This window comes from Hermetia illucens, chromosome 1 (genome assembly GCF_905115235.1).
Source record: "Hermetia illucens chromosome 1, iHerIll2.2.curated.20191125, whole genome shotgun sequence".
In the NCBI taxonomy this organism is placed as follows: Eukaryota; Metazoa; Arthropoda; class Insecta; order Diptera; family Stratiomyidae; genus Hermetia; species Hermetia illucens.
The window spans coordinates 48011722-48017240 of record NC_051849.1 but is presented as its reverse complement, the minus strand read 5'-3'; positions in this window follow the sequence as shown (position 1 = coordinate 48017240).

The following is a 5519-nucleotide window of genomic DNA, read 5'->3' as shown; positions in this document are numbered from 1 at the left end:
TCACCACCCTAGCTATAAGCAACTTTGCCTCTGCCTTACAAGAGAAAACCAGTCATATTTGAAAAACAAGTTGGGAAACCGGAACCAAAAGGCTTCACTTATGAAAGGTTTTGTGTATTGCTTATATAAGCACATTTGACTGAGCATTTGTACATTTATCGGTATCGGTATGGAGAGAATTTTCAGGCTTAGATACATGTGTACAGACCACAATTTTTTCAGATAATTGGGTTGGGTAGTTTCTGAGAATGGGTCCTTGAAATAACTCACTCTTTTGGGGCCCCGAACTCTGCTCTTTCCAACCAATATAAAAACTAACACCAGTACTAATCAAAGTTTTTAATTTGATATCCCACACGACTATACACGGTGAAAAAAATTTTACACCCTCCTATTACATGTAACCCAAACAACAAAAGCAACTCTCTTCCTCAATAATAATAGCAAGGGGGTGGCAAAAAGGCCTCAGAACGATAAACTTACATCAGAACGTCGCAAATCCACTAAAGAAGCTTCGAAGAGAAAGAAGGGCAAAGCGCATCAAATCACGGCACCACCATATGAAAGACTAGTCGTCGTCGAAGCGAAAGCTGACAAGAAATTGGAGGAGCTAACTCGGATGAGGTTTGAAAACAAGAAAAAGCTTGACAAGAGGGCCTGATCCGGCGCCCACATTATTAATAGCAGTATCCCAGTAAAAGCGGATTCTTCTCTGAAAGATCTATGTGTTCTCTCCGCGAAAATGCGAACCATTGCTGGTACTTAAATGTAAAGACGGATGATCTCCACAAGAAAATTGAGGCAACGCTGTAAAAGTAAGTAGAAACCTTGTTACGATCGAGTGAAAGGATCTATACGAGATCATCAAAAAAGGCTGAATTATGTGAAGCTCTACGGTTGCAACTGAGTTTACAATCTGTCAGCGGGACAAATATTATAAGGATAAAAAAAGCTTATGAAAATATTCAAATTGCAACGATAAACTTACCAATCTCTGAAGGTAAATCGCTAGCCAGTTGGGTTGTCTGTCGGCTCCACGAGCAAATATCGCTAAGAAGATTCTTTAAAAAAAAATCGTTCTATAGAGGGAAATGGATTTATTCGAGCTAAGATAGCGAGGATATATATGGGTATGTCAATAGTTCTCTAAGGACGTGATGCGACTTTCCCTTAACAGAAAAATATATATGTATAGTTGCTGCGCTGCGCCAAGCCTCACACGAGACGAGTACAAATCGTTGATCGAAAGATTTGTCGGAGAAGCAGAGTCGGATCATCCGAAAATTATAGCACGTGATTCCAATCCTTGGAATGAAGAACGGAGCAGCCGCGAAACAAACACAAGAGCGCACATACTTCTTAAAGTTTTTTCGCTTTAATTTTATCAAACACATTCTAAAGAGGAGAAATGGGTTCTATAATAGGCAACATTTGTCAGTGATATTTAGCCAAAAACCTTCAACGCATTGTTTGTTAGCGCGCATTGCACGCACAGTGACCAGTAAGTGATTGTCTTTCAAATGGGGTGCACTATTAGACCAAAGCAACACAGAACTCCACACATAGGATGGACTTCCAAAGCTCGATGAAGAAAGATTTTCGGAGATATTGATGAAGGTCACGAATATGCAATAGATGCACAGATTCTGGAACGAATGTAGTGTGACGCTTCCATGCCGCGGAGAATAGGATCCTTGAAGCGAAGATCAAATTTCTGGGGGAATGCTGAAATCAATGAACATGGCAAAGTATACCCAAATGCGAGAAGGCGATGCCAACGTCACAAAAACTGGCCAGAATATGAGAAGCTATATGAACAATACAAGATTGCAAGAAAAAACAAACTGCTATCGCAAAAAGAAAAATCGTGCATTTCAAGCAGGGGAAGTTATTTCTGACCTTTGGGGTGGCGCATGCAAGACAGTTATGGCATCAAGGGAAAGCCACACACCGATTACAGGTCCCAAATCGCTGAACGGCATAATCACCATCCTATTCCCCCAGAATATTAACGACGACTTTCCGGGCGTTCAAATCAACCCTGATGAAGTACCAGAAATGTGACTAAAGACCACTGGAAGCGGCGAAGAAAATTAAAGTTGAACTTCAACTATAATATGCAGCTACAAAGGGGTCTCCTTGATCACAGAAAGCTACGAAAAAGTGACAGCATGCTACCGAATGCTACAAAGACAAAGCCGCCGACAACTCATTTCAAAAGTAGTTATTTCGGTACCACCACATTAGGTAATATCAACAATAGAAGAAATATAGCAGCGGCTTATCGACTTAGTGTCTTTCAAAAATGCTGTGATTACCGAACGACATTCGACAGCGCAGCATGTATGATAGCTGGGATCATATCTTGCCGGTTGAGGCCCTACGAATTCACAAAACTTGTGAAATTAACGCCGCTCAACGACATTCAGCAAAGAATTCCTGGTAGAATGGCAGAAACGATGGGACGACAGCAAAGAAGGACGCTGGACTGAATGTCGAATGATGGACCAAACGGAGGCATAGTAATGCAAGCTATGACTTGACACAGTTTCCAAGCGGGCGTGTTGGTTACTGAGGATATCTTCTGAGGGTGTGGCACAGCGGATCAATACCTAGCGACTGGCAAGGAGGCATTATCTACCCCATACATAAAAAGGGAGATATCGTTTGGTGCAGCAATTATAGAGGTATCATGTTGGTGAGTACTATCTCTAAGATATTCTCCGCTATCAAGCTAGGCTTTTCAAAGCGATTACGGCACTCCCCGATTTCTGTCGGCTTGTCGAATCTAGGTCAGGGTATTATAAAAAAAATATACTAATCTTCTAGTGCCTTCCTCATGCACCGCTGGCATTATAGTTTTCATAGAAAGGATCACGTTTCGGATAGTGCCCCCGCAACTAGGCCAAATTTCCCCTTGGATTGCTGTCTCTAAAACCCATGTGCCATGAAAGTTTGGTAGAATCATGCTTCACTCAAAGGATCTGGAGTTGGAGTCTGCTTCAATTGCGGCTGTTCTTTCCGTATTTCGAATTATATCCAAGGGTCTATTCCGAAAAGTAAGGATAGGCTTGTATGGTAAGATCAATACTTAAAAGTGCAACTTAGATGTCCCTTTCCCGGCAGTATCTCCGATCCAGATGGCAGCAGAGGGAAATGTATAGTGGCACCACAATGTGGCCCCTTATCTTGCTATTGTACGCTGAGGATCAAGAAGGCACATCTGGGCAATGACGTTTGACCGCCCTCTCAAGGATGACGAGAATTGCTTTTGTACCTAGGCGTTCTGTATTGCCTCATAAAATGCATTTTTTAGGTATAACACTTGTTCAGGTCCGTTGCTATTGTTCGACTTTTTGAAGAATTTCTGCAAAAAATCTTCGATCGGTCTGCCCGACCATCTCTTAGTTTGATAAGAAGAGCCTCCGCCTCCTTTGGCTGTTGCTGCCGCAGTCGACTTACTACGACTTACTAGGGTGCCATCCTTACGGTCGATTTCCAACTTACTCTGTACTCGTTGCATTTTCATTTGTTTGAGATAAGCACCCGCGTGATATTTCCGGTACCGCAGCATATATCGTTGTTTTCCGCTAATTTTCTCTTATCGGTTGCCTATACTGGTGCTCTCCAGAAGCCAAGCCTCCCGTCTACCAAGACCATTAATGCGTGGTGATAGGCACATCCTGTACGAGGTAATCTTTTTTTAATAAAATGCCATGAATCTAGCTTTGGGAGTAGGAAAACACCTCTCCCATTCAAAGATATCATTCAAATCGTACCCATTGTATAGTTTGCAACCAAGGATAACTGACTGTATTTGAACAGAGCCTCACTGATACCGGTTCACTTCAGTGAGTAGATTTCACTTTACCATATTACTGGGGCTATCGTGCGGTGGGCCTCGTAATGTCTATACTCGTGGGGTACCTATGAGGACTAAAATTAACAAAGAAAATAATAACAAAACATTTAATAAGTACCACCTAGGACCGCACAAAACAACAATATGTCCGCGATACCGATTACCAGGTGATGACACCCAAAATGGGAGAAGCTGGGAATTCGGACAGTATAGATACCATTGGCATGCTCATGATCAGAAGTCAGAAGAGATCAGAAAGAGAGTACACTGCAGTGGCACAGGTGCTAAATGGTATTTGCGCTAACTGAAGGAAAAGGCTCTCAAGGAGGGTTAGGATGGCCTTGGAACCGAAGAAGTGGTGAGTAGCAAAGAATATCGAAGAAGCAAGAAACCTCGGGTATGTTTGGGGCAAAGGAGACTCGCCTTTAGCTACGCTTAGGTGCTGAGGAGCATCAGGTTGGCTATTCGATCTAGATCATTTTCGAAGTAAGGACTCACTAGTAAGGCGCAGTAAATTAACGAAAGCCTTATTTTCTGGCAGTTGTTTAGGGGGTGGGATGTCAAAGTTGTGTTAAGTGGCATACGCTTTTGGCCAAATTCGATACTGGTAGATTTTGGCGGAGGACACTGCAAGGGGGTTTGGCATAATAATCACTAAATTATCAAGCTGGAACTAACAACGGTATCTTTTGGGAATTACAGTCAGCCACATCAAGGGAAAATTCTAGGCGAATTGGAATGAAATGGAACAGTCTATGGTGCTTAGAAGGAAATATGTACCAAAACCTCGCAGGAGTGTCATCTGCAAGAACCTCAGGGCCATAGTGGGAGTATTCACGGGTCACTGGAAGCTGAAATAGTAACTCAGGAAGTTAGGGATATCAATTCATTCTGTCTGCGGATTCTGTGGAGAGAGTCCCGAAACCTCCTCTTTCTGGGGTCATGCCCGGCATTTGCGTAAAAAAGCGTAATGCCCCTGGCAGAATACTTAATACCAGAATGACCTAGGCGTAGGAAATATCTTCAAATCCCTGTTGGCTATAGTATATAATATAGTTAATGTGTAAACTATAATTACCAAAAGGGCACAATAGTTCTTAGGGGTACAGTGTAACTTCCCTTGATATTTTTCTAACCAACCAGAAAGGGTTGGAGCCGCAGCAGGGGACTGCGCTGCCGATTTTGTTTTTCCTTTTCAGCTCTGCAGTAGTCCAAACGTTCTTCCAATTCCGGGCTGTGCAATAGTGGCAGCTTTCATTTTCTTTAAGACTGTTCCGAATTTTTTGAGTTATCCCTCTTTTCCGCCCTCGTTTTATAGATGTTGTCCATCTTTTCTGACGAAATCAGTTGCGCCGTGCGGTGGTTGACGACTGAGACCTCGACATCTTTTCTTTCATGGCCTGTTTCTAAACTCATTTCTGATGAAGCCTCTCCTTTCTGGTCTATTTTAGGCTCTAGTGCTGATAAATCATTTTTACTTTTCTACATTGTTGGGGGAATCGAATTAGGGTTATACTTTTTAGACTTCTACGCATAGCACACTTGAATTTTCGGATCCGCAAAATACTCTTTCCCTTCCCTTCGTTTTGCCCTTAATAAAATTCCATCCTTTCTGAAATAAATCTTTACATGTATTTTTGTCTTTTAGTTTATCACA